This window comes from Mandrillus leucophaeus, unplaced genomic scaffold (genome assembly GCF_000951045.1).
Source record: "Mandrillus leucophaeus isolate KB7577 unplaced genomic scaffold, Mleu.le_1.0 Scaffold177, whole genome shotgun sequence".
NCBI lineage: Eukaryota > Metazoa > Chordata > Mammalia > Primates > Cercopithecidae > Mandrillus > Mandrillus leucophaeus.
In genome coordinates, this window is record NW_012101776.1 from 4,259,087 (window position 1) to 4,284,332 (window position 25,246).

Here is a 25,246-nt window from a genome sequence, read left to right on the forward strand (position 1 = left end):
ACTTTGGTGAATCTGACAATTATGTGTCTCGGAGTTGCTCTTCTTGAGGATTATCTTTGTGGCATTCTCTGTATTTCCTGAATTTGAATGTTGGCCTGCCTTACTAGGTTGAGGAAGTTCTCCTGCATGATATCCTGCAGAGTGTTTTCCAACTTGGTTCCTTTTTCCCCCTCACTTTCAGGCACCCCAGTCAGACATAGATTTGGTCTTTTTACATAATCCCATACTTCTTGCAGGCTTTGTTCATTTCTTTTTCCTCTTTTTTCTTTAGACTTCTCACATCATTTCATTCATTTGATCCTCAATCGCTGATACTCTTTCTTCTAGTTGGTCGAGTTGGTTACTGAAGCTTGTGCATTTGTCACATATTTCTCGTGTCATGGTTTTTATCTCTATCAATTCATTTATGGCCTTCTCTGCATTGATTATTCTAGTTATCCATTCTTCCATTCTTTTTTCAAGATTTTTAGTTTCTTTGCGCTGGGTACGTAATTCTTCCTGTAGCTCTGAGAAGTTTGAGGGACTGAAGCCTTCTTCTCTCAACTCGTCAAAGTCATTCTCTGTCCAGCTTTGATCTGTTACTGGCAATGAGCTGCGTAACACAGTTGAAAAATGCAGAAATCACCTGTCTTCTGTGTCGCTCGTGCTGGGAGCTGGAGAATGGAGCTGTTCCTATTCGTCCATCTTGCTCCACCCTCCTTTTCTAGTTCTTTAAGATGCATTATTAATTTTTTTATTTAAAGTTACTTTTTCAATGTAGTTGCTAATTTGAATAAACTTCCCTCTCAGTGCTGCTTTCCTTGCATCCCATAGGTTTGTTGTATCCCTATTTTCCTTTGTTGCAAGATATCTTTAAATTTCCTGCTTGATTTCTTACTAACCTTCTGGTCATTCAGCAGCATGTTGTTTAATTTCCATGTGTTTGTATAGTTTCCGAACTTCCTTTTGCTATTAATTGCTCATTTTATTCTGCTGTGGCAGAGAAGATACTTGATATGGTTTCAATTATTTTGAATTCTTTAAGGTTTTTTTTGTGGCTTAATATATGGTCTGTCCTTGAGAATGATTCATGTGCTGAGGTGATGAATGTGTATTCTTCAACTGTTGGATAAAATGTTCTTTAAATATCTATTAGGACTGTTTGGCCTCTATTGCACATTAAATCTAATGTTTCTTTGTTGATTTTTTGTCTGGATGATCTGTCCAATGTTGTAAGTGGAGTGTTGAAGTCTCCAGCTATTGTTGCATTGGGGTCTCTCTCTCTCTCTTTAGCGCTAATACTATTTGCTTTATATATCTGCACGCTCCAGGATTGGGTGCACATATTTACAATTTTTATACTCTTTGTGAATTAACCCCCTTATCAATATATAATGACCATCTTTGGCTCTTTCTAGTATTTGTCTTGAAATAATTTTGTCTGATGTAAGCTTAGCTACTCCTGCTCATTGCTGGTTTCTATTTGAATGAAGTATCAGTCATCTTATTGAGGTTAAACCAACTTGGTATTCTATAACTTTCTTGTACTTGAATATTTATATATTTATGTAGGTTAGAAACATTATCTGTTATTATCCCCTTGAATATAATTTCTACCCCAAAGTCTTTCTCTGCTTCCTCTTTAATAACTCTTAGATTTGCCCTTTTGAGGCATTTTCTAAATCTTGCAGTCATGCTTCATTCTGTTTTATTTATTACTTTTTTGTCACCTCTGACTATGTATTCTCAAATAGCCTGTACTCGAGCTCACAATTCTTTCTTCTGGCTTATCAATTCTGGTGTTGAGGGACTCCGATGCATTCTTCCATATGTCTATTAAATTTTCAGCTCCAGAATTTCTTCTTGATTTTAAATAAATATTCAATCTCTTTATTACATTTATCAGATAGGATTCTAGATTCCTTTTCTGTTTTATCTTGAATTTTGTTGGGCTTCCTCAAAAAAATTTGAAGTCTCCGTCTGAGGGTAACATATCTCTGCCTCTCCAGGATTAGTCAATGATGTCTTATTTAGTTCATTCAGTGAGACCATATTTTTCTGGATGGTCTAGATGCTTGTAGATTTTAGTCAATGATTGATCATTGAACAGTTAGGTATGTATTGTAGTCTTCACAGTCTGGGGTTGTTTCTTCCTGCCCTTCTTGGGAAAGTCTTCCAAATATTCAAAGGGAATTAAGTATTGTGATCTAAGACTTTGGTCACTGCAGCCATACCTGCATTTGGAGAAACATCAAGCCCAGTAATGCTGTGACATTTGCAGATTTGAAGAGGTACTGCCATGGTGCTCTTGGGTGAGATTTGTAAGAATTCCTTGGATTACCGTGGCAGGTCTAACAGTGACATCTAGGAGCAAAGATTTGGAATTGGGGACTTCAGGGGTCTGCTCAGTGCATTATTTTACTGTGACTGAGCTGTTACCCAATTTACATGACAAAGTCCTTTTTATTCTTCCTTTTCCTTTCCTCAAGTAGGAGTTTCTCCTTGTGGCCACCACAGCTGGGAATGTGCTGAGTCACACTTGAAGTCAGTATGGTACTGGGTCTCGTCCAATGACTGTGGTGAGTACTGCCAGGCTACCACTGATATTTATTCAAAGCCACAGGGCTCTTTTGTCAGCTGATGATGAATCCTGCTAAGACTAAGTTCTTCCCTTCAGGAAAGTTGGTTCCCTTCTGTTCCAGGGATTTTCTGGAAATGTTGCCTGGGAACTCAGGCCTGGAACTGGCACTTCAAGACTTCTTTTGGTGCTTTATTTTACTGGGGCTAAGCTGGTACTCAAGTTGTAAGACTAAGTCCTATTTACCCTTCCCTCTCTATTTCTCATGTGGAAGGAAGGAGTCTCTCCAGGAGCGGTAAGCTGCCCTGCCTGTGGTTGAGAAGGGTGACACAAGCACTCTCTTGGTCACCCCAGCTGGTGTCTCAGTGGATCACATACACTCCAAGTCCACTGGCTCTGAGTCTAGCACAGCAGCAGTACTTGTCCAGGAATTACAGTCCTTGTAGCCTAGATTGTCTTTCTACTTTTCGTTAGACCCTAGAACACTTTAGTGTGGTGGCATGGCTAGTCATAACTCACGTTCCGCCCTCTGGGGTAGATGATTCCCCTCTGGCTAGGGATGATCTAAATGTTCACTCCGTGGGTGCTGGCTGAATTCTTCCCTGTGTTGCTTTCCACTGTGACAGGACCACACTGAGTTCTAGTGCAGAGGCCCACAATCACTGCACTCTCTCTCCCCCTATCACACAGATTTTCTCTCCCTGACATGCAACCACATGGCCATTGCCAGGGGATCAGGGACAGCCGGGGCCGACAATTCAAGACTGTCTTTCCTAACCTCTTTAGTGACTCTTTCCTTGACAGGGTGTTAAAATCAGATACTGGAATCACTCATCTGATTTTTAGTTCTTATGCAGGTGATATCTTGTGTGGATAGTTGCTCAATTTAGAGTTCTTGCAGAGGGAAAATCACTGGAGGCTTCTGTTTGGCTACCTTGCTCTGCCTCCTATGAGCTATTCTTAATGTTTCCACATGGAAGGATTTTCTTTAGTATAAATCTTGAGGCCCCTTCATGTCTTCTGTATTTTCATATGCTTTGTTCCTATACTGGAGAAATCATGATCTGATTGGTATGTTTTAAAGGAAAAAAATATTAACAAGGCTTGGTCAACCTCTTCCTCTCTTTCTGTCTTCTCTCTTTCTCTTAGAAACGATGATCCCAGACAATCAAAATGCTGCTCTTATTTTCCATGCTGTAAATCTTACAGAAGTAAGCCTCCTATGTGGGAAGAGCTTTCTAGATCTGGTGCTGCTGTTACTGGCTACAAAATTCTGCCTGTATCTAGGACTCAGTATTTTTAAGTATACCTGTCTATAGATATAAACCATGATTCAGACTCAGTTCAGCTTTATCTACATTAAGACAATTTTTCTAATCTGCTTTACTATGCGTTATATTCAGTTTAGTTCAAAATTTATTCAAAGAAGACATGCATTTTTAATTGGGACCTGTTAGATTCTCCAGTAGTCACTACCATTCATAGGATACTTCTTAAATGCTAAAGTGCTTTTCACAATGGCATAGCTACTCTAATTATAACCATTTTATAGATGTGAACACTAAATGCTTGAGAAATTAAATCTGTTAATGGTCACACTGCATGTATTAGCTATCTATAACTGTGTAACAAATTACTACAAAATGTAGGGGCTTAACACAACACCAATTTATTACTGCAGTTTGTGGGTTAAGAATTTGGCTAAACAGCAGAAGAAACTGTCATCAGACTGAAGAGACAACCTACAGAATGGGAGAAAATTTGTACAGTTTATCCATCTGACAAAGGCCTAATATCCAGAAACTACAAGGAACTTAAACAAATCTATAAGAAAAAAACAAAGAAACAATTCCATGAAACAGTGGGCAAAGGAAATGAACAGACACTTATCAAAAGAAGACATTTATGCAGCCAACAAATGAAAAAAATCTCAATATCCCTGATTGTTAGAGAAACGTAAATCAAAACTATAATGAGATACCATCTTATGCCACTCAGAATGGCAATTATTAAAAAGTTAAGAAACATCAGATGCTGGCAAGGCTGCAGAGAAATAGGAATGTTTTTACATTGTTGGTGGGAATGTAAATCAGTTTAACCATTGTGGAAGACAGTGTGTGATTCCTCAAAGACCTAGAGACAGAAACACCATTTGACCCAGCAATCCCTTTACTGGGTATATACTCAAAGGAATATAAGTCATTCTATTATAAAGGCACAGTAGCAAAAACATGGAATAAACCTAAATGCCCATCAATGATAGAGTGGAAAAAGAAAATGTGGTACATATACACCATGGAATACTATGCAGCCATAAAAACGAATGAGATCATGTTCTTTTCAGGGACATGAATGGAGCTGGAAACCATTATCCTCAACAAACTAGTGCAGGAACAGAAAACCAAAAACCACATGTTTTCCCTCATAAGTTGAGGCTGAGGCTCTCATTAGAGCATATAGTCACAGATAGGGGAAAAACACACACCAGGGCCTGTTGAATGGGGGAAAGGAAAAATAGCTAATACATGCTGGGCTTAATACCTAAGTGATGGGTTGATAGGTGCAGCAAACCACCTTGGCACAGGTTTAACTATGTAACAAACCTGAACATCCTGCATATGTACCCAGCAACTTAAAATAAAATAAAATAAAATAAAAATAAAAAGAATTTGGCTACACTTTACTTAAGTCCTCTCTTCTTGTTTTTTCAAGAGGCTGTAATAAAAGTATTGGCCATATGAGTATAGTCTCATTTGAAGACTCAGCTGGAGAAGTATCTGCTTCTAAGCTAATTCAATAGTTATTGGCAATATTCAATTCCTTGAGAGTTATTGTTGACTGGAGCTCAAGTTCAGTTCATTGCCACATGGACCTCTCCATGGCAACTTCCTTTCTCATATAAGGGAAGTTGAGAAGGCAATAGACTGTCTGCTAGCAAGATAGAAGTTATTTATCTTTTGTAACCTCATCATGGAAGAGGTATCCCGTCACCTTTGCTGTATTATATTGGTTATATTCAAATCATTAAGTCCAGCCTACAATCCAGAACAGAGAATTATACAGAGGCATAACTACTATAAGACAGAGATCTTTAGAGACCATCTTGGAAGTCTTCCTACCACACTGTGATTAAGTGTAAGAGTGAGTATTTGAATCCAGTTCTTCTGATGTCAGAATTCATATTCCCAGCCACATCATTAGTTGAGAGTAGCCTCTGCCCTCTACAGGACTGGAGTATGTAGCGACTATATAACTCTATAATTCTCTACTTCTAACCTTCCATTTCTAGCAAGCCAATATCTAATAAATATAATCTTTTCAAGAAAATTTGGAACAGAATCTTCAGGTCATGGGTAAGCTTTCACTTGGGCATACTTATCTCAGAGGTACAATATATATGTGTTTGTGTGTGCGTGTGTGTGTATGTGTATATATATATACACATATATATGTATATATATTTTGAGATGGAGTCTTGCTCTGTCGCCATATATGTGTGTGTGTGTATATACATATGTGTGTATGTGTATATATATATACACATATATATACGTGTGTGTATATATATTTTGAGATGGAGTCTTGCTCTGTCGCCAGGCTGGACTGCAGTGATCTCGACTCACTGCAACCTTCGTCTCCCGGGTTCAAGTGATTTTCCTGCCTCAGACTCCCGAGTAGCTGGGACTACAGGCGCACGCCACCATGCCTGGGTAATTTTCCGGGTTCAAGTGATTTTCCTGCCTCAGACTCCCGAGTAGCTGGGACTACAGGCGCACGCCACCATGCCTGGGTAATTTTTTGTATTTAGTAGAGAGCCAGGATGATCTCGATCTCCTGACCTCATGATCCACCCTTCTCAGCCTCCCAAAATGCTGGGATTACAGGGATGAGCCACCGTGCCCAGCCATGTTTTTATATTTTTAACTCTCAGATCAATATTTGTTTCCAGGTTTATTTAGCCTCCACAAATCAATTATTCACAGCACAAATTACCTCTAAAGTTTTTAAAGTTAAACATTGATTTTTAATACTAAGGAAGTAATTCTAAGTTAAATATGGTAATCAACCTAAATTAATTTTTTACTTATATGAAGCAGTTTTATTTCTCTGTATGCATTTTAAAGTCAAATATAAGCCTCTATTTATATTACTCTCCAAATTTTATTAATTTATTTGAGTATCTCTACAGATATGCAAGGTGAATTGTACATAGCTTTAAAGACAAGAGAAAATTATTTTCTTATAACGGTAACGTTTTAAGTGCCTTATTCCTCTTGCTTATTTTTATAGTGAACAATATCAACATCATCAGGAAGTTTCATAAGATAATCAAAGTTCACATCCAAAGATATCACAATTTTTCCAGTAGGTATGACTTATATGTTACCCAATTAATTGCATTATAATAAATGGTGTCTCAACTTTCAAATCATTTAAGTAGGGATTTCAAATACTTCAGGTTTAGGCTCTTCTGCTTCACAGACTCAGACTCTGATTCAAGGAGATATTTATGTATTCATAAACACTTAACCAGACTGGTGGAGTGCCTCTTTAGAAAATGTTGCAGTAGTTTATTATAACACAAAATATTCCCACTTAATCTGTCTATAAAATGTAAATTTTTATCTTTTATGTTTCTGAAAGCTATATGAACTTATTATCAAGAACAAGCTCTGAAACACAAAATGCTCTATGTGTCCAGCAAATATTAAGTCAATCAAAATTATTACTTGCTTTTAAACATAAATCCTTATAGTGTCCCATCTTTCTGAATAAGCTCTTTGGATTTTGCAGTATTCCAAAATTAACGCTTTAACTGTTCGTACATCTCCCCTTTTATTTGCTATTCCATCCCTTGAGGTCTCTCAATTTTTAAAATTTTCTTTGTGATGGCCATTGGAAAAAACATAGCATTTGACCTTTCATAAAAAAAAAAAAAAGTAGTGGCTTTTTTCTTATTCTATATATGCAGCTATGCCTTCAGAAAGGTCTTGGAACTTATTAATTTTTTTGGTTAGCACAGTAAAAAATCATAAGCTTTTCTTTGACAAACTAAAGAATAAAATGTAGGCACTCTGTTAAAAGTTACTTAATATGTGAATGTGTGGGAAATATAATCAATGTTGCTGCTTTGTTCTCATCATGTCATACAATGTTAACAATTATGGTTATTGAAATTATTTTAGGAAAATAATTGTTAGTAGCTCAACATTATTTCTGAATTAAAGTATTGTTATTTGAGTGACCTTTTAAAAATAAACTGTGCTCTAAAGCCATTTATTTTATAATTGTAAATGAAGGCACGTTTGAAATAGCCCTGCTTTGAAGCTCAGTGCCTGTAAAATATAGGTTAGATATCATACAGTCACACATAGTTGAGAAACTCAGCCTAAAGAAAAGTGTTCCTCAGCTTTGTCCAACAAAGGGTTTAATTTGGATCATGAGAACATTAAGTTCTTTTTACAATGACCATTTATGATATTTATCCCAACTGCTACATTCAGAACCTGCCATATGGTAATGAAAAGCTATTCAGCAAACACATAGTGAAAACAATTCTGATCCTGTATTTTACTGTCAATCTATGCCAGTCTTAAACTCTAGCAAATTGTAGGGCTTTTGTGGACTTTTAAGACTGATTTTTTTCTGTTGGATTTGATTCATTATCTTTTTAAATATTTTTTTGACATTTGAGATAGGAGTGCTGGAGCTTTTCACAAAAACATTTATCACTGAATATAAATATCAGACAACATATTTGGAAATGTGTAGAACCAACATAGCATGAGAAAGAGAAATCTCTAAACTCAGTAACCTTTAGCAAAATATTAATCAAGTATGTGGAAGATAGAGAATCTAATTTAAAAATATATTTACATAAAATAATGCAGGATTCTTAGACCTAGCTACATATTAAAATTGCATTTTGATCACTTTACAAATTATCTGAGGTTCATCTTCAGACATCCTGATTTAGTAACTCTTGGACAGGGTCAGAACATCTGCATTTCTAAATAAATCTTGACAATTTTTATTTAGAGCTAGACTTAAAAGTCATTTAAATTCTATAATAGTAAGGATTAATATTATGTAGCATGGTTTATTTGTGTATTATAAAGATATATTTGCCTATGTGCTCAGAAATTATTTCACATTAGGGATTGATTCTTATAATTATTGTTACAATATTAAATATTTAGTGAATTCTTCCTATGGATTCTTACAGTTGAAAAGAAACAGCTATATGAAGAATTGACTATGTCACATAATTTAAGAAACAAAATGTCTCTTAAACCAATAGAAAGAGCTTCTAGGCTGAAACTTGATGAGCCATATTAAGAAAATAGAACATAGCATAGAAGGTAAGTGAATTCAGACAGTAAAGGATTGTTCTCTAGTTTAAGGTACAGATAATCCAAGTAGTTTTCAAGGTTGTAGAGAATACCATTTGAGTTATTTTTTCCTTTTATTTCTACCTTTTCTGTCCCTTCCCTCCCTCTCTCCCTGCCTCCTTCCTTCCTTCCTTCCTTCCTTCTTTTTTCTTCCTTCCTTTCTTCCTTTTTTCCTTCCTTCCTTCTTTTTTCCTTCCTTCCTTCCTTCTTTCCTTTCTTCCTTCTTTCCTTCCTTCCTTCCTTTATTCGTTTATTCCTTTCTTTTTTTCCCATTATTTATTCATCAAGGAAATTTTTTATTGGCTAATTTAATGTTCCATGTAATTATCTCAAAAAGAGTATCCTGGATGGAGAATGTATATAATTCTGGTCATTAGAAGAAATATTCCCTATTAAAAAATTGGTAAATTAACATTTAACAGTAAATTACTCTGTATGACTTTAGTCAGTGAAAGTCACTTACTTTCTTATAAATGTTCATCCATGACTGAAAAACCTTAGTCCCTTAGGAGTGAGATTTTATCAGTGAAGCAGATGTGCTACAATTATTGTTTCTTGACACACGAAATTCTGTCTGAAATATCAATCCATATTTTAGATATTTTGATATTTCACTACTCACCAGGAAATTGACCATCGATTTCTAAAATACTTTTATATACACCCAGACAAGTATCTCTTTTACATATTTCAGTACTTACACATACATTTAGCCTGTTCTATTTTTTTTATTACAATTTCATTGTTCTTTCTACTTTCATCTAGGTGGGTCCTAGCTTTATAATAGTATAATAATATCGGCAGAGGCAGGAAGCACTTATGTTTTCAGTGTCCCCTGACATGCAGTTACAAGGATTCAGTTTTTCCTTCATAAAAAAAGCTCTTTATAGAATATTATTAATTATATATTATTTATTGTTACCTACATAATGCTTATTGTGAAACAATTCTCATTAATTTACATGTTGCACCATGCGTTCTCATTTGCCCCTAAGAGAAGCAAATAATATTATAATATATACACACAAAAAATAGATTTTTAAAATACCAAATAGTTTGATCATTAGTTACTAGGTATAAATTTGAGTGGCTTTTTGTTCAGCAAGTGCTTTTTTGATTTGACTCTGTTATTTTTCTTCTCTCATGATCATAATGAACACAAATCTTACCATTGTATGATGGTGAGAAACAGAAATTACATGCATATAAATTAAAATGTTTGCGATTATACATTTTAATATTTAGTTGATCCTCAGTTCCTTTATTAATTTACATGTTAGATAAGTGCTTATCATTTGACACATTGCATGGTTTAGGACTCATAGGATTTTCTTTTTCTCTCTTTCCATCTAGTACATTTACTATTTATTTGAAAAATGGTTAAAGAATGTCAAAGTTCAAGTAAAGAATCAGTCAGGACATGGCCGGGCATGGTGGCTCACACCTGTAATCCCAGTATTTTGGGAGGCTGAGGTGAGCGGATCATCTGAGGTCAGAAGTTTGAGACCAACCTGGCCAACGTGGTAAAACCACATCTCTACTAAAAATACTAAAAATTAGCTGGGCGTAGTAGCGGACACCTGTAATACCAGCTACTCAGGAGGCTGAGACAAGAGAATCACCTGAACCTGGGAGGCGGAGGTTGCAGTGAGTTGAGATGGTGCCATTGCACTTCAGCCTGGGCAGCAACAAGAGCGAAATTCCTTCTCATTAATAATAATAATAATAATAATAATAGAAAGAAAAATAATAGAAAAAAATAATAATAAAAGAAAAGTCAGGACACATGAGAGACAGGTCAATAATGATTAATGATGAGGATCATTGTCTTAATCCTGATTTCCCCTTCATACACATTATTAAGTGCCTACATTATTCAGGCCGTATTAGCTTCCGGGGATATGAGGAGGCATAGGAATCATTAACTGTGTCTTGGCTAATAGTCCAGAAATGAACATGGGAATGCAGATATTTCTTTGACATGTTGATTTTGTTTTCTTTGCGCACTCAGAAGTGAGACTGTTAGGTCGTGTGGTGGTTCTATTTTTAATATTTTGAAGAACCTCTATACTGTTTTCCATAATGGCTGTACTGCTTTACATTCCCACCAACAGTGCAAAAGGATCTCCTTTTTTCCATATAAAAAGAAGAAAATCCTGCTACTTGTGACAGCATGGTTGAAATTTGAAAGGTATTATGCTAGGTGAAATAAGTCAAGCAAAGAAAGAAAAATACTACATGATTTCATTTACCTGTGGAATCTAAAAAAGTCACTTATAGAAACAGAGTTGAATAGGGAATGTGAAAGCCTGAAATGCAAGACGGTGATCTGTGTATAGCATGGTGACTACGGTTAATAATACTGTGTACTTATTAACTTGAAATTTTCTAAACTCTATACTTAAATTTTCCAAGTAGATGTTAAATGTTCTCACCAGAAAAGTAATTATTTGAAGTGATGGTCAATCACATCATATTCTGTGTGTGTCTCTCCACTTCTTCATTATTGTCTTATAGAAAGTATATATTTTTAGAGTTTCACTTTTCTTTGGCAGAGTTTGTTTATAAATTCTGCCAAAGTAATTCTCTCTTCCTTTATCCATAATTGTTTTTCCCTTAAGTTCTAACAACCTCTTCTTTCCAAAACTTCTTAGGAAATTTCTTTAAAGTCCATATTACTTCATCTCCATAAATGGTTCCTTTCTGTCAAATATAATTAACATCAGAGGGCGTTAATTCCACTTCTTGTTTCTTTTACAGTTTGAGAGAAAATAGTCATCAGGCCAAATCAAAGTTTAGTCAGATTATTTTCTATTAGTGTGGAGCTTTGCTATGTTTATAACAAACAACTTTCTGTGTTAGGTATGTAATGCCACCTATTTATATTTTTTGCTCATTCATTTCTTCATTCATTCACTTAATTAAATGCCAAATAATTTCCAAGCAAACTCTAGAGTTAAACTTTTTCACTCTGTCCTTTGGTATGAAAGGAGATACTTTCTCTTCTTTTGACAGTTTAAGACGACTTATTTTTATTCAAATATGCAAATAAACTAAAATTTGCTAAAATTTACTGAAAATAAACATTTATTTTTTTGTTGTTGTTTGATGCTTTGTAGATACACCCAGAGGCATTGAGTACATTTTTATAAATAAAAAGTAAGTCTGTGGGATTTTGATATCAGCCTAGACAATTGCCAACTATAACACACACATCTGGTAGAAGGGGCGATTTCTCTTTAACTGTAGGCATCTCTTATTTAGTTTAAAATGAAAATAAATTTATGAATATTGCCACCTGAGAACTTGTGTTTTAGAATATTAGACTAAATTTCATGATGTTAAATTTCCTTTACTAATGTATTTGTCTTTTTCAAAGCATTCTATATACATTAATGAAATAAAAGGTTGTACTCGATGAATAATGCAGAAAAATATTATTTGATATTTCAAAATATGTATAAAGTATTTATTTTATAAACCTTGGAATTGTTGCACACAAAAATATTAAATAAAATATGGGTTTTCATATGATCATCTCGATTGATGCAGAAAAAGCATTTGATAAAATCCAGCATCTCATTATGATAAAAACCCTGAACAACATAGGCATAGAATGGACTTAACTCAAAGTAATAAAAGTCATACATGATAAACTCCCAGCCAACATCATATGACATACGAAAAAGTTGAAAGCATTCCCCTTGAGAATTGGAACAAGAGAAGGATGCTCACTCACTTGCATCACTTCTCTTCAACATAGTACTGGAAGTCTTAGCCAGAGCAATCAGAAAAGAGAAATAAATAAAGCGCATCCAAAAAAGGGAAAAAAGGAAGTCAAACCGTTACTATTCACTGATGATATGATCTAGAAAACTCTGAAGTCTCATCCAAAAAGCCCTTAGATCTGATAAATGAATTCAGTGAAGTTTCAGGATATCAAATCAATGTACACAAATCAGTAGCACTACTATACAGCAACTACCAAACTGAGAATCAAATCAAGAACTCATTTCCTTTTACAACAGCTGAAAAAACAAACAAACAAATAAACAACAACAACAATAACAGCAAAACCTTAGGAATATACTTAGCCAAGAATTGTAAATATCTCTACAAGGAAAATTACAAAACACTGCTGAAAGAAATCATAGAAGACACAAGCAAGTGGAAACACATTCCATGCTCATGGATGAGAAGAATCAATATTGTGAAAATGACCATACTGCCAAAAGAAATCTACAGATTCAATGCAATTCCCATCAAACTACCACCATCATTTTTCACAGCACCCCCCCAAAAAATCCTAAAATTCAAATGAAACAAAAAGAGCCCACATAGCCCAAGCAAGACTAAGCAAAAAGAACAAATCTGGAACATCACATTACCTGACTTCAAACTATAGAATAGACCATTAGTTTCATCCATTTCTCTATTATTTTAAAATATTCAATGATGCTGTCATATTATTGAAAAAATAGCAAAATCTTAAACTAAAAGTTCATTTAGTTTAAAACATTTACTAATATGTGTTATGTATTCACCTATACAACACACATATATAAAATTTTATGCCAGTTTTTAGAGTTATACATATATAAACATTGCATGTTATTCATATGTAACAGCTATACATACATAAGAGTTATAGTTTATGCCAGTTATAAATATATAACACACATATAAAATGCTTTTTTAAAGAGAAGATAACACTGCATTTTACTTTGGATAATATTTCATCTTAAGGAAAGTACAAATATATTTTTTTACTATCATTTCGTCAAGATCCCATTTGTCTCACTATCCATATATTATCTAGTTCTTTGTTGCTAGATCATATAGTAGATCAAATAAGCTTTGAAAACAGAATTAATAAATATTTTGTAGAATAAAACAAGGGCATGAGCCTATGCTAGATAACCAATTACCTTGTTACTATAAAGTTATCATCCAATAATTTGTAAACTTAAAAAGCAATCTATGTACATACAAAGTTTATATTTTAGGCAATAATTTGTCTTGTATATTCTATATTACATCAATAATGATCCAAGGGAAATTATTTCATGAGACTTGGAATTTTAGTATATTCTAAAATATTATTTAAGGAAAAACTTAATAATGACTGCTATTTTCCATATAATGGAAAAAATAAGACAAAATATGTTCAACCTTATTTATCCACCTGCTTAATATATGGGAACAAATGGAAATCTAAATCAAATTATAATAGGTAATCTTTATTATGCATGTATTTTTTCACTCCAAAAGAGCATTGTTAGGAGGAGGAATCTATAGTAAATAATTCAATTGCAAACATTAGTTTCACAGACTTGTTTAAACTGATAATAAACTCTACCATCTCATGAGCTCAAAAACTTTCTGATTTTAATCCAAGATTGAGCTGCGTGATGGTTACTATTAAGTGTCAACTTGATTGGATTGAAGAATAAAAAGTAGCGTTCCTGGGTGTGCCTGTGAGGGTGCTGCCAAAGGAGGTTAACATTTGAGTCAGTTTTTATCTCAATTTTTTTATCCATTTATCCAGCAATATCCCCTTAGGTTGTTTCTTTATCTTTGCTACCATGAAAAATGCTGCAACAGACATGGGAATACAACTATTTCTATGAAGTACTGACTTTATTTCCATTGGGTATATACCTGGAAAAAGAGTGCTGGTTTATATAATTATATTTACAATTATTAAAAACAATTTTATTTTAATTTTTTGAGGATTCTCCATGCAATTTTCTATAATGGCTTTACCAACTTATATTTTTACCAACAGTGTAAAAGGGTTTCCTTTTCTCCACACTTGTAGTTTTTATAATAGCAACCCTAATAGGTTTGAAGTGATATTTATTGTTTTTTTATTTGTGTTTCCCTAATAATTAGTAAGGTTGAGCACATTTTTATATACCTGTTGGACATTTGTATATCTTTTTTAAAAACTGTCTGTTCAGAACCTTTTCTAATTTTTAATTTTTTCTATTGAGTGTTGTATTAGTCTGTTTTCCCACTGCTAATAAATACCGGAGACTGAGTAACTTATAAGGAAAGAGGTTTAATTGACTCACAGTTCCACATGACTGGGGAGGCCTCAGGAAACTCATAATCATGGTGGAAGGAAAAGCAAACACATCCTGGACACAGCCAAACCATATAAAGCATGTACTCTCTTCTTACATATTTTGAGTATTAACTTTTTATGAGATATATGGTTTACAAATATTTTCTCCTGATCGTCTAGCTTTTCATTTTGTTGGTTGCTTCCTTTGCTGCTGATTTCTTAATTATACATAGACCCATTTGTTTATTTTTCCTTTTTTTGCCTGAGCTTCTGATATAATGTCCAAAATATCATTGCCAAGACCAACATCAAGGAGCTTTTTCTCTATATTTTATTCTATGAGTTTTAAGATTTTAGTTATTGTGTTTAGGTCTTTATTTTGAGTAGACTTTTGTGTATGGTGTAAGGTAATAATTAAATTTTTTCTTTTACATGTGAATATCCAGTTTTCCCAATACCATATACTGAAAAGACTATTATTTCTTTATTGTGTCTTGGTGACCTTGTGAAAAATTAGCTGACTATATATCCTTGGGTTTATTAACAGGCTTTCTATTCTATTCCACTGTTCTATATGTCTGTTTTTATGCCAGTATTCTACTCTTTTTGTAATGTGTTGTTTTCACTTACTCACTGGACAGATGACTAGTTATTTTATTTTTATGTATTTATTTATTTAGTGTCGCTTTGTCACTCAGGCTGGAGTGCAATGGTGCAATCTTGGCTCAGTGCAATCTCTGCCTCCCAGGTTCAGGTGATTCTTCTGCCTCAGCCTCCTGAGTAACTGGGACTACAGGCATGCGCCACCACATGCAGCTAATTTTTGTATTTTTAGTAGAGATGGGGTTTCACCATATTGGTCAGGCTGGTCTCGAATTCCTGACCTCGTGATCTGCCCACCTCAGCCTCCGAAAGTGCTGGGATTACAGGCAAGTTAATTTCTTAAGAAAATATTTATGCATGTGCATGATTTCCAGATAGCACGAAGACTCCTTTTTGTAGGTACAATTATTACTCTCAGGGATTAGGTGTAGTTACATACCTACTTTTCTGAGGATGCTCATTAGAAAGAGATACTAGTATAGCCAGGGTGGAATGCTCTCAGAGCTGCCTTCAAAATGAAACAGGTTAAAGTCAGAGACTCTCAGTCTATTTGCTGATGTATGGAAACACTGGTGGCTTCACTCATGCTGCTGCTATAGCATGCCCTCTTTTCTTCCCTAAATCTTGGGAAATGCTTTGCCTGTTTTTCTACGTTTATGTTGGGTGACCATAGCTCTTTTCTCTTGATACAATTAGCCAAGAGCCTAAAAGAAAAAGCCAGGCACACAGCATCCAGATAAATAAAAATGGCATAGTCTTAAAATGTACAACTTAACTGAAAATACTTTTTTACAGAGTTAATAGCAAAACAGTTGAACTCCCCAATAACTTTCTCTAACTTATAGTTGCTCAACAGGTGTTATCTATTTGTTGTAGATTTTGCCATGAAAGTTATATTTGTTTTATTTATATAGGTCTCCTTCATCTCTAGATACAACTAATCTAGTTTATTTTGGTGGACTCTACATATTATGAGCTAATTTATTTGAAATTTCTTCGAAGAGCACATGAAGTGTTATTCAAAATGTTTTATTTTCTGTCACTGTTTAGAAACATAAGTATTTTATGCTGTAGAGAAATGTTCTAAATTCAGATTCAAATCAGACTTTGTCAAAGTGACCCCAGTTCAATGGCATTTACTCATTTTATTTATATTAAATATTTGATGCATAATGTGAATATGTTCTGAAGTCAATAGGTATTGCAGATGCAAGAATGAGTTTGCTTTTCTGAGTGCCAAGTACTCTTGAACACACTTCCAGGGTTATCATAGCAGAGGTGTGAGAAAATGTGCTTCAATATCTGCACATTGCTGATCGAATTTTTCTAAGCCTTTTGGCTTTCTTGCTTCTAGATTTGCTTGACATACAAAGGAGGATATCTACCTTGCTAGTATACTACCTTCATGGTCTAATAACTTGCACAATCCCAATGAAATAAAATCCTAGGCTGCTAATCTCCTTATGGGCTAGCCCCAGAAAGTGGACCTGGTATATATTTGACTCTATAGCAGGGTCTAATTTTTACGCCTTAAATCATGTGATGACACTAGCAAGTCAGGCAGTTAACCAAGGATTCAACAGGCTAACCATGCTCTTCATTCATCTCCATGGGCATATGTCTCTCAGAGGGAACATTTTTTTTCTGAGGTCTAAAATGCTCTGTTAGTTTCCGAATAGCCACATTAAAACCTCTATTATCTCTTGTTCCTTTGAGCATGCAAAACATATCCTGGAGGTCAGGGCCCCTGAAGGGTGACTTTTTGTAAGATAACTGCAGAATCACATGCAGTTACAAGTAGCTTTAAACATCTCTATTTAGATCATATTTGAACAACCCTTAATCTCATTCTAGACCAAAAGTAGTCGAATCCATAAAAAGGTTAAACAGTCATTTAAAATTACATGTAGTAACTGATGTAGGAAAATCCACATGATTCTCCTTAAATTAATAGCAAGTGCCTGCTTCAGATAACTTTGTGTAATACCATTCTTTATGACACTATATTTAAATCATTTTTATTAACATGCTTCTAAATGGAACATCACAATATTACTTACTCCTCATTTCAAAAAATTTATGAATACTCTATTATGCACATAAATTTTCCTGTACCCCAATAAGATGCAAAAAATATAGTAGCACATTATTTTTCTATTGAAGAAAATGTATTAAGGCCATAGCTGAATTCATATTTTTTCAGAATTAGTATGTGAAGATATTACTCATACTTACCTAACAATGGAATAAATATGAGAAAGTGAATCAAATCAGACCAGATCTAAGACTTATCTTTCAGGAATTTTACCAGTTACTTCACTAAAAAGAATTAAAAATCAATTACAGGACCACAAGGAAGCTTGTGTGTAATATATAATTATGCTTACACTCTCTGATGGAGGGGATTGCATAGACTCTATGTTGATCAGTTCTTAGCTCTAGGACTGAAGCACATATACCACTAGCTTCTAGAGGTTGGCTGGCTACCTTGCTCAAAGTCATGCCTTCTTTTTAGGGGTTGCTGCATCCAATGACTGGCCAGTGCCTAATAAGGTAAAGCCCCTTTGCCTGTCAGAAAGCTAACTCCATTTCAGACTGTGCTTTCCATTGAAGTTCATCTTCAACACCATTCTATACCCAGAGCTGTGCATAGGATAAGGCATGAGGCACATGGTGGATGCCCAGTAAACATTTGTTTAAAGAGGTGTAGTGAATGTAAATTGTACATACTCAGGCTCTGAGTTATTTTCATTTTGACTTTCTCTAAAAGTTCATCAAAGATTTCAGAGAGGTGATACAATTTGATGTGACAAGATTAATTTTAATCAATATATTTCAGCTTTCCTCCTTTTTGAAGGTTTAGTGACAGTAAGACTTATTCCTTGATTATAATGATATGGGAAAGTTTCAGCACCTGTCGCACTCAGGAACATAACAACCAAATATAAAAATATGGTTGACCCTCAGTTTAACTACTATTAGAAGTCAAGATCAAGTTATACTTAATTAAAGGAAAAAGTGCTACATGCAATTAGTTCCAGATTTGAAGTAATGAGTATTTGAAGAAAATGCTCATTCATTTTCAGGTAGCGAAATTTTAAAGTTTTGAAATTATGGCCAACTTATAATAATAATCACATTAACTTTGTGGAATAAAAGCATGTTTATATTTTTTAGAAAAGAATTTATGGGTTGAATATTTATTTTGTAAAATTATTGATGTTTCATAAAACTCCCTGTTTTGGTGTAAATTTTCTTAAATGTAAAAGATGAACCACCAGGTGCAACATCTGTTACTATGAATAAAATGACATTCTCATTCAGCAGAAACAAATGCAGCAACTGCAAGGTCTTCTCTTTGGAGGAAACTACATTAGGAAAAGTAAAGACCGTGTAGAACTACCATGAACTGACATTGCATAGATATATTAACACATTCTTTAATATTGTATATTGTGCATAAATGGCGAAAGTTAGAGTTTGGTTTATTTTCCTAACATTTACAGATGTCTTAAAGTAAATGGTGTTTATCATTGGATATTAAAATAATATACAAGACATTTTATGTCAACGATATGCATATGTTTTGCTGTTGCTTTTTTATTATTTTCCTTATATTGCCCACCATCACTCCAAAAATTGTTACATACCATACCTTTCAGACACAGATAATACTATATCCATCAGTGCAAAGTTATATCTGCAACAGTACAAAACACAAAGCATTTAGTAACTCAAACTTTTTAATTTAGGCAATGTGGAATAATTCCTGTGCTCTCTGTATATTGTGAATTCTGCATGGAGCTTTAATTTAAAGTCTTTTAGCTTGAGATAGAGACTTCTAATATTTTTGCTCATCCAATTCTTCTTTCACTCTAAGTAAAGGATGAGATTACATTTCCAAACTCTTTAAAAATACGTAGAAATGTAACTTCTCAAGCCAATGTATTTTGAGCAGAAGTAATATGCATCATTTCCTTAACAAAGCACGTAGTCAATGACTTAAGACCCTGCAATATTTCTTTTCCTGTTGCATTGCTGAAGACATCACATATTGTAGATAGTGCAACAGCAGACTGTGGAGCTAGAATTCTGAGGAGCCACGTGGAGGATGGTGTTCCTGGAAAGAATCCCAGGCCCAGAAAAGACAAGTGAAGAATTATTTCTTGTTAAGTCACTAGGATTTTCTGACTGTGGGTTGCCACAGCATAATCTATTGTGTTCTGACTTTTGCATTCATGAAAACAACAAACTGGGACTCACGAAGGCATAATATAGGCATAAATAGCCAAATAATCATTAAATGTAGGTAACTCATATGATAATGAATTAACCCAACTGATACTCAGTTTTACTATTTGTAATATACCTGAAATATGTGTTATAGGTTGGTGCAAAACTAATTGTGGTTTTCACCATTAAAAGTAATGGCAAAACCACAATTACTTTTGCACTAATTTAATATAAACTCTGTTTATGCTCAAAGGAGTTAATTGGAGTAAATGTTTTCTAGAAAGCTGAGGCAGAAATACTGGTTGATTTGTTGCTATTGCTGAAGTGGTAGAATTAAAGAGAGTGTCGTATATAAAAGACAAACTTTCTCAAACTATTCTAAGAATCATGAGTTGACTGAGTAAAAGTGTGTTTTGGTAATATTATATGGTATTTGGCTTGATGTCTGATAGGGTTTGGCTGTGTTCCCACCCAAATCTCATTTTGAATTGTAACTGCCACAATTCCCACGTGTTGTGGGAGAAACTCAGTGGGAGGTAATTGAATCACGGGGGTGGATCTTTCCTGTGCTGTCCTCGTGATAGTGAATAAGTCTCATGAAATCTGATAGTTTTAAAAATGGGAGTTTCCATGCACAAGCTCTCTCTCTTTACCTGCCACCATCCATGTAGTATGTGACTTGCTCATTCTAGCCTTCCACCGTGATTGTGAGACCTCCCCAGCCACAAGGTGTAAAAGTAATTACACCAACCTAATAACATGTATTTCAGGTATATTACAAATAGAAACACTGGATATCAGATGGGTTAATTCATTATCATATGGGTTACCTTAAGGTAAACTTATGATAACAATTTAATGATTGTTTGGCTATTTATGCCTATATTATGCCTTCAGACCACGAGTCTCAGTGTGTTGTTTTCACAAATGCAAAAGTCAGAACACAAGAGATTATGATGTGACAACCTACAGTTTGAAAATCCCAGGGACTTAAATCCACTAAAACTCTTTTCCTTCCCAGTCTTGGGTATGTCTTTATCAGCAGCATGAAAACAGACTAATACAGTAAATTGGTAACAGTAGCATGGGGTGCTGCTGAAAAGATACCCAAAAATGTGGAAGTGACTTTGGAATTGGGTAACAGGAAGAGGTGGGGAAAGTTTGGGGGGCTCAGAAGAAGACGGGAAAATGTGACAAAGTTTGGACCTTCCTAGAGACTTGTTGAATGACTTTGCCCAAAATGTTAATAGTGATATGGACGATAAAATTCAGGCTGAGGAGGCCTCAGATGGAAATTAGGAAATTGTTTGAAACTGGAGCAAAGGTGACTCTTACTATATTTTAGCTAAGTGACTGAAGGTGTTTTGTCCCTGCCCTAGAGATCTGTGGAACTCTGAACTTGAGAGAGATGATTTAGGTATCTGGTGGAAGAAATTTCTAAGCAGCAAAGCATTCAAGAGGTGACTTGTGTGATATTAAACACATTCAGTTTTATAAGGAAAGTAGAGCATAAGAGTTTGGAAAATTTGCAGCCTGACAATGTGATTAAAAACAAAATCCCATTTTCTGAGGAGAAATCCAAGTCAGCTACGGAAATTTGCATAAGTAATGAGTAGACAAATGTTAATCCCCAAGACAATGGGGGAAATGTCTCCAGAGCATGTCAGAGGTCTTCATGGCAGCCCCTCTCATCACAGACCCAGAGACCTAGGAGGAAAATGTGGTTTTGTGGGCCAGGCCAGTGGTCCCTGTGCTGTGTGCAGCCTAGGTATTTGGTGCCCTGCATCGCAGCCACTCTAGCCATGGCTGAAAGAGGCCGATATAGAGCTTGAATTATGGCTTCAGAGGGTGCAAGTCCCAAGCCTTGGCAGCTTTCAGATGGTGTTGAGCCTGTGAATGAAGAGAAGGCAAGAATTGGGGTTTGGGGATCTCTGCCTAGGTTTCAGAAGATGTATGGAAATGCCTGGATATCCAGATAGAAGTTTGCTGCAGGGGTGGGGCCTTTATAAAGAATCTCTGCTAGGGCAGCACAGAAGGGAAATGTGCGGTTGGAGCCCTTCACTAGGTAGGGCACCACCTAGTGAAGCTGTGAGAAGAGGGCCACCATCCTCTAGACCCTAGAATGGTAGCTCCACTGACAGCTCTCACTGTGCACCTGAAAAAGCCTCAGATACTGAGTGCCAGCTCATGAAAGGAGGCAGGAGGGGGTGGTTATATCCTGCAAGACCACAGGATCAGAGCTGCCATGACCATGGGAACCCACTGCTTGCATCAGCATGACCTGGATGTGAGACATGGAGTCAAAGGAGATAATTTTGGAGCTTTAAGATTTTACTGCCCTGCTGGATTTTGGACCTGTGTGAAGCCCAGTAGCCCCTTTGTTTGGCCAATTTCTCCCATTTGGAATAGGTGTATTTATCCAATACCTGTATCCCCATTGTATCTAGGAAGTAATTAACTTGCTTTTGATTTTACAGGCTCATAAGCGGAATGGACTTATTTGTCTGAGATGAGGCTTTGGACTGTCAACTTTGGGGTTAATGCTGAAATGAGTTAAGACTTTGGGGAAATGTGGGAAACATGACTAGTTTTGAAATATGATGACATGAGATTTGGGAGGGGCCAGGAGTGGAATTATATGGTTTGGCTGTGTCCCCACCCAAATCTTATCTTGAATTGTAACTCCCACAATTCCCATGTGTCATGGGAGGAATCTGATGGGAGGTAATTGAATCATGGGGCAGGTCTTTCATGTTGTTCTCATGACAGTGAATGAGTCCCTTGAAATCTGATGGTTTTAAAAACGGGAGTTTTCCTGCACAAGCTCTCTCTCTTTCCCTGCCACCATTCATGTAAGATGTGACTTGCTCCTCCTAGCCTTCCACTATGATTGTGAGGCCTTCCCAGTCATGTGGAACTGTAAGTCCATTAAACCTCTTTTTCTTCCCAGTTTTGGGTATGTTTTTGTCAGCAGTGTGAAAATGGACTAATACAATATCCAAAGACCACCTGAATCTCATCAGACATTTGCTTCTTTTTCTGTAAAATTCCTGAGTGAGATACACAAAAAAGGCCCAGTAACATAATGGAAGAAAATACTGCCTTATTTTTAGATGGGCCCATACCCTGCTACTCAACTTCAAGGCTCTGGTAATATTGGATCTGAACAAATTCCTTCATCCGAAAGATCAGTTAAGGTCTATTATCTCCTTATGTATGTCATAATTCTGCCAAAAAATAAAGCCAGCAGGAGAAAAAAATGCATGCGTGCATGCACACACACACACACACATATATATACACACATACATATATATACATATATATGTATATACATGCACACACACACACAGAGTCACGTGCTATATGTGACATTTTGGTCAATGAAAGACCACCTATATTGCAGTGGTCCCATAAGATTATAATAGAGCTGAAAAATTCATTTCGTCTAGTGACATCATAGCCATTTAAAGTTATAGCAAAACTCATTACTTACATGTTTGTGGTTATGCTTGTGTAAACAAACCTACTGCACCACCGGTCATTAAAAAAATGTACAGTAATGTCCTAGGTCTTCACATTTACTCACTTCTCTCTCACTGACACACAAAAAGCTCCATGCCTGAAAAGGACCCTTTACAGGTGTACAATTTTTTATCTTTTATATTGTATTTTTTACTACATCTTGTCTATGTTTAGACAGATTTGGATACACAAATTCCATTGTATTATAATTGCATAAAATATTTAGTAAAGTACAGCAACATGTTGTACAGGTTTGTAGCTCAGAAGCAATAATCTCTACCACATAGCCTAGGTGTGTAGCAGGCAATAATATTTAAGTTTGTGTAAGTACGCTGTATGATGTATGCACAATGATGAAATCACCGAAAGGCATATTTCTTAGAACAAATACTTAGAGTTAAGCAAAAAATGACTTTGTGTGTTTGTGTGGGTGTACATGGCAGGAAGACAGGACTTAATGCTTCAATCTTGAGGCAGAATTTCTTCTTCTCCAAGAAGCCTCAGTTTTGCCATCATGGCCTTTGACTGATTATTGAGTGTAATGTCCTTTTCTTAAAGTTAACTGGTCATAGCTGTTACCTACATCTACAGAATACCTTCACAGTAACATGTAGATTAGTGTTAAATTAAACAGCTTGGTATTATGGCCTATCCAAATCAGCACAAAATATGAAGCATCTCAGCTTTCTTGAAGCCAATATCTAAATCTTAGAACTTATCTCTTATAATCAGATGCTTGGTGTAAGAACTTGAAGCAATCATTAATTTCAGAATGCTGAAAGAGAGAAAGAGAGAGGTCAGCATGGTTAAGCTGTTCCTGGATTTGGACCTGCAGTAAAGATGAAAGAAAATCCCAAAGACAACTGTAAACAAAACCACAATTTTTGCAAGCACAATGTTCTGTCTACTCACAGATGTAGCACATTTTATATTTTGCAAATTGGCCAAGAAGATAGCAATCCATCCTTAGAGGGAAGAAAGTAGACAGAGAGTTGGACATGTGTGGAGGCTTTTCTTCTCTCTCCACAAGCTCTTGGGTAAATTTACTTTAAAAATGGCAGCTCTAGTAGAGGGTGTTGGTGCTCTCTCCAAATCCTCCTAGCATTCATCATTCCTAATCATGCCAGCAGTTTTCTATGGAAGTGCCAGGCAGTTAACATCACTGGGAACAGCTTTCAATTAATGATGAATAGAGGCTGATGAATAAATCCCTCAGGTTTCTCATCTCTATGTGGAACAACTCTGGTATTCTGCCCAGTCTGCAGAGATCCACAGTGGGGTTGAGCCTAAATTGCCCAGAGTGATAACTCTCCCACTACTATATTCTGTACTTTTTTAAAATTTGTGTGTCACTTACCCACTTTTTTTCTTTCTTTTTACTTTTTTTTTCTTTTTCTTTTTCCTTTTTTTTTTCCTTCCTGGGGTCACTTAGCAAATAAATCACTTTCTGTTGGAACCTTTGACTTAGACTCTGCTTTGGAGAGAGAGGGTGGGTGGAACCTAAAACTAAGACAAATACATATAAGTTGCTTACATAATCTTATTTAAAACTTTAAAAGTGATACAATAAAAAACTGAATCTCTGTATAATTCAGCGTAATCTAAATTTATGTAACCACAGGGGAGTTTTTAACAGTGTGTTTATTTATATACTGACCAACTGGAGTTCTATTAAACTTTGAGAAATGCTGACCTAGAAAAATAATTGAGTATATTTATCCATTGTATTGGTCCGTTTTCATGCTGCTTATAAAGACATACCCAAGACTGGGCACTTTACAAAAGAAACAAGTTTAATGGACTTACAGTTCCAACTGGCTGGGGAGGCCTCAGTGTCATGGCAGAAGGTTAAAGGCATATCTTATA

General features: G+C 35.4%; 1 long non-coding RNA gene across 1 annotated transcript in view; it reads left to right on the forward strand.

The window, feature by feature from the left end:
• LOC105537640 overlaps positions 1-25,246 on the forward strand; it is a 114,866-nt gene that overhangs the window by 52,541 nt on the left and 37,079 nt on the right. The window contains exon 3 of the long non-coding RNA XR_001005751.1: positions 15,700-15,815. This is a non-coding gene — a long non-coding RNA (uncharacterized LOC105537640). The remainder of the gene's footprint in view (positions 1-15,699; positions 15,816-25,246) is intronic.